Raw genomic sequence first — 10,383 nt, 5'->3', positions numbered from 1 at the left:
GCCATATGGGGAATTTCTACAATCCGTCTTCGTTCTCCAAAGAATCCATCTTCGTTCTTGAACGGCAAAATCTGCCTCCTTCACACTGAAATTGAGGCATGAAATAATTAAATGGAATAAAGGGTCTTGTCTTTATTAACTACAAATCGGCAGCAGAAAATAAGAAACATACTTGACAGCGTGGGCAGTGAGATGGGGAGCCACCTGAAGGAAAGACTATGTGGCTCCAGGCATGGTCCAACCAACTGGTTGATCACCTGCTCGTAAGACTGAACTGAGGGAGCACTGAGATTCACCCCACTCCTGCTGGCTGGCATTCAATGAGGTAGTGATGGCAGTGATGGATCCAAGTTGTATGGCTTTAAAAGAAGGTTAGATAAATTCATGGAGAATAAGGCTATCAGTGACTACAAGCCACCAGGGCTATGTTCTACCACTGTAGTCAGAGATGACACGCTTCTGAACACCAGTTGCTGGGAACCACATGAGGGGAGAGGTGCTATTGTGCTGAGGTCCTGCCTTCTCATAGGAATCTGGTTGGTCACTGAGAAAAGGATGTTGGATTTGATAGGCCTTTTGGCCTGATCTAGCAGGCTCTTCTTACGTTCGTAGAATTATTATTATTATTATTTATAGCAATAATATAGCAAAAGACAGGCTGGGGCTCAAAATGGTACTGGAATAGATAAAGGAGTAAATGCTAATGATTGGGATAATGTCATAAATAAATAATTTTAAAATAAAAAATGTTTAATTAACGCTCCTCATATATCGCAGCACCATTTTGAGAGTTCCCCCGCAGAGGCTGCGTGAAGAAGTTGATTATTCCTTCTATTTCCCAATATTTAGGATGTATAAATGTTGTTGCACGCCACCCCAATCTCCTAGTGGTATAAGATTCCAGCGGTTCCAGGAATTTACCCAGGGTTTGGTTTCCTCAGAATGAGGGACAGCAGAGACTGTGGTGTCTTTATGATATATGGTTTATTTACACATAAAGTAAAAGGTAAAGGTAAAGGACCCCTGGACAGTTAACCACTTCTGGCACAACGGAATACTGTGAGGGAAGCCAGAGCACACAGAAACCCTGTTTACCTTCCCTCCGCAGTGGTACCTATTTATCTACTTGCACTGGTGTGCTTTCAGACTGATAGGTTGGCAGAAGCTAGGACAGAGCAATGGGAGCTCACCACCGTTGAGTGGATTCGAACGTCCGACCTTCCAATCGGCAAGCCCAAGAGGCTCAGTGAGCCTACCATGGAAGGGCTCACAACAACACCCCAAAAGGTCTTGCTTCTCCCACAGTCACAACCTTGGATTCAAGCAGAAATCAAGCATGGCTCTCACTTTCTGTCTTCTGCCTGCTTCTAGCCCATCTCTCCCTCTGTTGTCCTTTTCACTACCAGTCAGGTGAGGGATGGGGCCCACTCATTTGTTCCCTGGCACAGAACAAACTTGCAACAATACTGATTCTTGGCACATTGCCGCCTGATGCCATTGCTATGCAATGTAATGATTCATGAGGTGGCAGAACTGCAGAACTTCTGGCATTGCTCTCCTGGGCAGAATTGGAGCAGGAAGGGCAAGGAAGGGTGCCAGTAAGGTTGGGGCTGTGGAGACACACTAATGGGAGCACTGGATTGGTTCCACTGGTGAGCCTGCACAGGCTTGACCTCACCATCACCTTGCCTTGTCCTGCCCTGCACCAACCCTGTCCAAGTCCATTGCACCACCTGGGTCACTAATGTATAAAAGTGTACCTTTGGAGGGCACGTTGACCCAATTTCTCCATGTCATAATGAATGTGTCTGGTACATTTTTGGAAAGAGGTTGCTTTCCTACTGTTCCTCTGAATATCCTTCAAATGAATTCATTGCCAGCCATTGCTGCCCTTGATTCCCTTACCCTTAGAAGCATAGACAAAGAGGTACAAAGGTCAAGAGTGAACTAGGGTGTACAAAGGGCAGGAACAGAGTAAGCCACTGTGAGTTTGCAATGGTGGAAGCCTGTTGTCCTCCTGGTCAGAAGGCTCTATTATTCCCCTTCTGCTATGTTTCAACGCAGCTCGTATAAGTGTCTTTTGTATTTTGGGAGCAGATACATGTAGATATGTGTATTTTGAGAGAAAGTATGATCTAATGTGTGTTGTCACAGGTATCTTTTGAGAGAAAATATATTGTGAGGTGCATTTAAATATATATTTAAAAGTGATTTTTTAAAATGTAGTTTGGATTATTTTTTTTAAAAAAAGGCAGAATAATGTGGAAACAGGACAAAATAAAGATAGGCAAAAGTATAATTGACTGGAAAAACACCGACTCACCCATCTGTAGTGGTTAGTATAATATAGTATTTGCACCAGGTTTATTATTATTTTGGCATATTAATTAATCATTCAGATAGCTGCTTATCTGTCTAGGTAGGTAGGGAGGTAGTGTGTAAGCTATAAGCTAAGAGCTGCAATAAACTTGGCAACAATAAATGATTCAGTAAAACTGGCTGTCAGAGAAGAACAGCTTAAAGTGTTTTCAGAGATCAAAACAATCAGACTGCAATCCTATGCCCATTTATTTGGGAGTAAGCCACATTAAATTTAATGGGATTTACTTCTGAGCAGACCTGGATAGGATTGCCCTGTAATTCATGATTGCACAGACAGAGTTTATTCTAATGTGAAACGGGACGCAAGTTGTGCAGTGGGGCATAGGGAATGTAATGATGTTTTGTCTAACTTATGCCTGATTGTGTGTTATGCTTTATTATATAGTGTCCTGCTCTGGGGTTATTTTAATGGGTGTGTGTGTGTGTGTGTGTGTCCATGCGTGCGTGCGTGCGTTCGTGCTAGGAAAGGACAAATTTCTCCATTTTGGTTTTTCTCTGTTTCTCATTTCCTTAATGTTCAGTTTGTCCAACTTCCACATGAGCTGGTGATTTAAAACAAACAAACAAAAACAAAAAAAACAGCACTGCCCCCAATATATACATTTGAGCAATTTCCCATAATACAATTTTGCACATTATTTCCAATAATATCGTGTATATGCTTGTGTGTGCACATTTTATCCCAATAAATGCATTTTAAGGTTATAGAACTGCATCACAACCATTGGAGAAGTATGGATTTCAAAGGATAGCTGTCTTTCTGCTTACGTGTTGTTCCAAAAAAATGTGAATTAGTTGGGTTTGCATGGAAATGAGAACTTAACCTGTTATGTACTGAAGTTCTCACCCTGGGCCAGCAGGGGGATACTGTAGATAGTTATGCAAATGAAGGATCGAAAGTTATGTTCAGTGATTGGATGGATACTGTAGATAGTTCTGCAAATGAAGGATCGAAAGTGGCGTTCAGTGATTGGATAGTTTTAGAAAGTTGTTACAGTAACAAGGTACTGGAGCTCTATATAAGCAGGCTGACTGAGCCCCTCATTTCAGTTCTGTTCTGGCCTCTGAATAAAGAATCGCTGTGTCATCTGATATGTTCACCCACAACTTAACATAACCCATGTCTCCCCCATCCCTGCTTCTTTACAAGGGACCCTTATATCATGATGTTATCGATGAATGAATGCTTTCTTAGGTTTCCCCCTCTGCTCTGTTCCATAGAAGGTAAGCAGCTTAATTTGAAAATAATTCAGTATAGCACTGTATCTCCGGGACTTAATGACAAGCGTGAAATTGTTTTATCTTTTGTGTTGTTGGTGCTCTGTACTGATAGACCTGAGTGTACAGACCATCTGCTGCTGAGGTAGCTCTTGGGATACTTGTCAAATTGATTGCTCTCAAAAGCAACTGAGACATAAGCAAAAAAAAAGTGCAACTCTAATTACTTTTTTTTTTGCGCAGGATCTTGTTCAATTCTAGGAAGTGATAATTTAGAAATAAATAGCCTTGGTGGACAATTTGGAATTCATAATTAACAAATTACTCTATTAGCACTCTTTTTTTTCTCCTAGGTGAGTGAGATTCTTCTCTCATGGGCCCTTTGTTCCATATGCCCAATGTTCCTCTAGCTACATACATAACAAATTGATGTGTTCATTTGATTACGTAAATAAAGCACCTGGGTATATGATTCGGCAAAAGGGGGGAAAATACCTTTCCATCACCTTCTCTTTATCAGCCAAGCAAAAAAAAATTATTTTAAAAAATCACTATATTACATTATTACTTTCTGTTAATAGCTTTTGCTCAACTTCATTTCTGCTCAACTTAAATATTTGACATTGAGCTTTCATTTCCTCAAACAAGAGAGTCAACAATAGAATCATTAGAATTGGTAACAAAACATAATTAAAATGTTTCCTTCTCAATTCTTCTCCATGCTGTAGCTATACGGAAAGAGGATCTGTGCAATGCTTCGTATTTTTCCTAGAGAATTCATTAGCTGTAAGATTTGGGTAATTGATTAGTAAGTTCCACACTTTTCTGCCTCTGTCGTTATACTAGATCTCAGAGTCATTCGATGAAATTGATTGGCATTAGGTTCAGTACAGACCAAAGGAAAAAAATTTCCCCCAGAAGGCATAATTAACTTATGGAATCTTTTGCTTCAAGATTTGGTGATGGCTGCTAGCTTAAGATAGCATTAAAATGGAAGAGGAGGAGGAGGGGGGGGATTTTTTAAAAAAATGTTGGGGATGAGGGAGAAACAAAAGTCTAATAATAATAATAATAATAATAATGTATTATTTATTATTTATACCCTGCCCATCTGGCTGGGCTTCCCCAGCCACTCTGGGCGGCTTCCAGCAAAAGATTAAAAATACATTAAAACATCAGTCATTAAAAACTTCTCTAAACAGGGCTGCTTTCAGATGTCTTCTAAACTTCAGATAGTTGTTTATTTATTTGACATCTGATGGGAGGACATTCCACAGGGTGGGCACCACTACCGAGAAGGCCCTCTGCCTGGTTCCCTGTAACCTCACTTCTCACAGGGAGGGAACTGCCAGAAGGCCCTCAGAGTTGGACCTCAGTGTCCGGGTTGAATGATGGGGGGTAGAGACGCTCCTTCAGGTATACTGGGCCAACTGAGTGGAGGGTGAGAAATTCTCCAAAATTTTATAATAGGGAAGAAACCTTCACTTTACAAGGTGGCAGTGGGATTTTCTATTTCCCCCATTGGTTTTAAACTTTTAAAAAATCTCACAATGCCCTGCTTCCAGTTGGTAGGGTTGCCATATTTCAAGTAAAATTCCTGACACCCGCAAAGTTGTTGAGCTTTTAGGAAACCACCAAAATAGTGAGCTAATTTCACGGCTTTTTCCATCGTGGTTTTCCCTGGCATTTTGCTGATTCGACAAATTCTCCCCCCCCCCAAGCCATTTTTACACCTGAGAAACAGGACATGTCAGGAATTTTCCTGATGTATGGCAAGCCTACCAGTTGGCTGCACTTCCTGGAGCACCATGGGAGTGACATTATGTTGCATCACATGGCTCCAAAGACATTCTAGTGAGCCTCCATCAGGACATGGCATCAGCCTCTGTCTGCTTCTTCCCACCAGCTATGTGTTCCCAGAATGCCTTGGGAATAGCGCAATGTAAGATGATGTGATGTGGAATCACTCCCAAGCCATTCCAGGTGGAAGGCTGTACAGAAAAAGCAGCTGCACTTAGCATAGAAAAGGGTTTTAGATTTCCAGGAAACTGTGAGAGAGTTTTGACCATGGATTTGGCAAACTGGTTGATGGTAAGTCTATCATTGATCTAGGTCATTGATAGTTTGATAGTTCTACGTACAGAAGTATATTATTATTATTCCCCACCTTTTCCCCTGACGGGACTCAAGGCAGCTTACGGACAAAAACTACATTTCTGAATGCAAGAAATGAAATAAGACTAATAGCTCCAACCTTCTTTGTGAGCTTCCTAGAAGCATCTGACTAGGGAAGCAAAGCTAGAAAGACTCAGTCTCATCTCGTCATCTTATAGTTCTTTCCAAGAGGCTTTCAAATCCAGGGAGCCAAAGCTCTGAAAAGAAATAAACTTGCTGCTCTTCCTGATGAAGCACCTATTGCAACTTAAAAGTCTACATGCTTCCATGCAGATAATAGGCTAGTCCAATAAAACTATATCGGCTTATCTAATGCTCTGGGCACCCAGATTGTGACAAGCTACTTTTGCTACCAAATCATAAGCAGGAATTTGTGCTGCTGCAGATAAAGAGGTATTAGAAGCATGAGAAGAGAATCACATCCATTCCTTTACAGTCCACCTCTCCTCTTCAATGGGAGACTAGGGTAGCTCACAACAAATTGTTGTTGCTGTTGTTGTTGTTGTTGTTGTTGTTGTTGTTGTTGTTATACATTTTTAAACAGGACTGTGACATATTACAGAAAGCTGTTAAAATCAGCAATATAAAACTACCATAATTTTGGATGGTGATGTGGCACAGCAGCCAAGAGCTGTGATCCAAGAAGTTCTAGGTTCAAATCTCATCTCAGGCACAAATTCCCTGGGTAGCCTTGGAAATCTTCTGTCACTGAATCTCAGTTATTTATCTGGATTTTTAGGGAAAATAAACACTGCCCTGTATTACAGGTTGATTGAAAGATAAGACTTGAAAAACTCAAATGAGTTGGAGGGCTGATGCCAGAGGGCAAAACGGGTCAGCAGAAAAGCCATAAGATTGTAGCCTTATTAGACTTTACCGACTGGTGGGGTCTGCGTTGCTCCCGGGAGGGAGGAAGGAAGTCAAATGACACCGAGGTTGATTCAGAGAAAGAGTTTATTCTGCTCTCCGGATAGCAGAAGGCACTTGCGTGGTCAGTCCAAAGCAAGTCCAAAGAAATGAGAGATTTCATGCAGTATATATATCCTCCAGGCACCCTCTCCCCCCTTCCCCAGGAATCCAGCCACATCAGCTTATACACGCAAGTTGACATCACAGATGTTCCTGCTCCTTACTCTTAACCATAAAAGGGTTTTCCTCTTCCTGTATTCTTGACCATAAAAGGGTTTCCTATTCCTGTTCCTATACTCTTATCTTGGAGCAAGAGGTCACCAACTCCTGGCGCCGTTCCCGGACTAAGTCCGTGCGTCAGAGTGTGGTCAGGATGTAAGATAAGATAGACAGAGTGCCATCCCTGCTCCACTGGAACAGCCAAGGCCATCCATTGCTGTCATGGACTGATAAAGGAGAGCGCTTTGAGCACTTGTTTATACAGCTGGGTTTTGGCTCAAGAGCTCAAGTTAGAGCATTTTAGAAATGCTCCCTTGGAGGAGGAAAAATGGGGATTTGGGGTCAGTTCAAACTGACTGCACAGAAACCCATTCCTTCAAGATTTCTTTTCATTTATTTTTTAAGAACACAGGGACCTGCCTTATGCCAAGGAAAACCAATTGTCCACCAGTGTACTGTCTACACTGACTGACAGCAGCTCTCCAGGGTCTCAGGTAGGGGTTTCCCCAGCAATACCTAGGGATGCAAGGAATTCAACCTGGAACTTTCTGTATGCAAAGCAGATGCTCTGCCACTAAGCTTGTTCCTGAGTTAATACATATCGAGGAGTATGATGGGGTGCCATGTGCCTTATTAGGAACTTCAAATGCCTGTCCCCTTATGAATTATGGAGATGATACATGAGCTATAGGAAATCAGTGGTATTCAGTGTTTCCTTTTCTCCTAGGAATGCATATGATTCACAGACAAGTTTCTTATCAAGGAATCTTTCGGGGGCAGATCTGCATAGCTCCTGCAGCAGACCTATTTGTTGGTTCTCCTGATCATGATCTGGACTTCATAGAGTCATTCTGATTTCTCTCCCCATTCATCCATGCACAGCTCACACCCAACTTGTCATTTTCTGGGACTAGAATTGTGGCAACAGTCTCCACCAACCAACAAATCAGGGTAGCGGAAGAGAGTGACTATCTGCAAGTTAACAGTAGTGGATTCCTCCCACTCAACAGACCTGCTTTTTCCTTACCTTTTCTTAAGGTGAGAGAACAATGAATAATGCAAGCATATGCGTTCCTGCCACATAAGCTGTGAATACGATAATATTCCTAGCACACAAAAAAAGGTGACAGGTTAAATTGTATTACAGCCTAGTTTGGAGGAAAGGGGAGGGGAGAGAACAACAAAAACCTTACTAGGATTGAATTTGGCATATAAAGTTTCAATATATAAAATTCCGAGCACTCTGCCTACCTGTGTGTATTTAATATCAGCAGAAATTTCATAGGAAGAAGGGCAAATTTTTGACTAAATGAAACAGCCGAACTGAACCAGTCCATGTAACCATGTCTGCACTGACAGCAGCAGCTGTCCAGGGATAGATCTTTCCAGTGCAGCTACCTGAGATCCTTTCCTGTGATCCTCAACATACAAAGCATGTGCTCTGCACTTATCTACCATCTTCCGTTGCAACTGCAGAGGAGCAAGCATCAATAGCAGCTGTTCCAAGTCCCAATTGCTGTTTGTTCATGAGCTCACCCACTTTGGGTGAGTGAGTAGGCAGTGATGGCAAATAATGGAAAAGCTTTTTCCAGTCATTATCACTTTCACACGTGCAAACTCATGTGTCCATTCCATCTTGTTTCCACTTCAGTTTTTTTTAAAAAAAATAATAATACATGAAAGTGTGTATTTAAATATGGACTTAAGAACACATTTTTTCTAAGTACGCTTTTCTATGATGGATTTCATCTAAGAATACATATTTCCAAATGTATTTTACCTCATATTAACATTCTGAAATGTCTCTCTCTCTCTCTCTCTCTCTCTCTCTCTCTCTCTCTGTGTGTGTGTGTGTGTGTGTGTGTGGTGTGTGGCACACATGCACACACATATACAGTGGTACCTCGGGTTAAGAACTTAATTCATTCTGGAGGTCTGTTCTTAACCTGAAACTGTTCTTAACCTGAGGTACCACTTTAGCTAATGGGGCCTCCTGCTGCCCCCGTGCCACCGCCACGTGATTTCTGTTCTCATCCTGAAGCGAAGTTCTTAACCCGAGGTACTATTTCTGGGTTAGTGGAGTCTGTAACCTGAAGTGTCTGTAACCCGAGGTACCACTGTATATTTACCTGAGAACTGTGACACAACATTTGGAGACGTGTGAAAGCCAATGAATTTCATTAGTTTAAGAGGCTCAAGGGCTCAGTTCCATTTGTACTGGAATGCACAAAATTCCTCAGGCACTTAAACTCAGCTCTTTTCTGACTGTAGTCTTGTCTTGACAGCAGATGATGTTAGCACCTGCCTTTGTGCCTGCTCAGGAAAACAACTGGCAGTAGTAACATGTGACAAACCCTACAGTTGGTATGGCACAGAGAAGGGGAAAGAGCACAGCCTTAGGGATGATCCACTTAGCTCTCTCTCTTTTTGGAATGGGCTTTAAAGAGATGGGCTTGTTTAATTAACAATGCTTATTGTCTAGATAGTTGGTTTATTTATTTATTGCAGCAGTGGTGCATGTGTGTGTGTGTGTGTGTCTGAACACTGGGCTAGCTTAAATACACATCTGTAAGCATGTGCCAAACCAGAGATATGTGAAACCCTCCTGAAAAGTCTTTGCTAGCTTTAACCAAGTTACAGTGGTACCTCGCAAGATGAATGCCTCGCAAGACGAAAAACGCGCAAGACGAAAGAGTTTTCCGTTTTTTGAGTCGTTCCGCAAGACGAATTTCCCTATGGGCTTGCTTCGCAAGACAAAACATCTTGTGAGTTCTTGCGAGTTTGTTTCCTTTTACTTAAAGCCGCTAAGCCGTTAATAGCCGCTAAGCCGCTAAGCCGTTAATAGCCGCTAAGCCGCTAAGCCGCTAATAGCCGTGCTTCGCAAGACGAAAAAACCGCAAGACGAAGAGACTCGCGGAACGGATTAATTTCGTCTTGCGAGGCACCACTGTACTTCTGGGCTTTCCTCAAAACTCTTCCACCCCCCACCCCACTTTTGAGGAGTAACCTCTGAATCTGTTCTGAATTTTGCTCTATGGGCAGCTAGAAATGTGGCTGGGTACGAGCATGCGCACACATGCAATTTTGCTCAGTAGGCTTTCTTGGAAATATTTCTGGGCACACTACCTTTCCTCCCTAAATGTTGCTTTGGATGAAATTTCACTGGCAATTTGACTCCAAATCATACAGGAGGAACTTCCTATCAGAGACATGCCATATGTAAAGAACCCATCTCAACTCATTTGCTTGGCACCCAAGCATAGCTGGCAGGCACCGTGCCATTGCAACAGATGGGGACGAGCACAGGCATCCAGGAGATCATGTCTAAGCATCGTGTATGTTTGTATGAGGGCAGGATTTCAAGCCAGGAGAGCTGGAACAGCACTTTGTTCTGAGCCCTTGTATCTAATTTAAGAGGCTGTGTGATTCCTTTTAAAAATTCATGGTTGCATGAAGGGAAGTGGAGGTTTCTTCCGTCCC

Source organism: Podarcis muralis, chromosome 1 (genome assembly GCF_964188315.1).
Source record: "Podarcis muralis chromosome 1, rPodMur119.hap1.1, whole genome shotgun sequence".
Taxonomy (NCBI): domain Eukaryota; kingdom Metazoa; phylum Chordata; class Lepidosauria; order Squamata; family Lacertidae; genus Podarcis; species Podarcis muralis.
The sequence above is the reverse complement of the archived record's forward strand: the minus strand, read 5'-3'. Positions refer to the sequence as shown.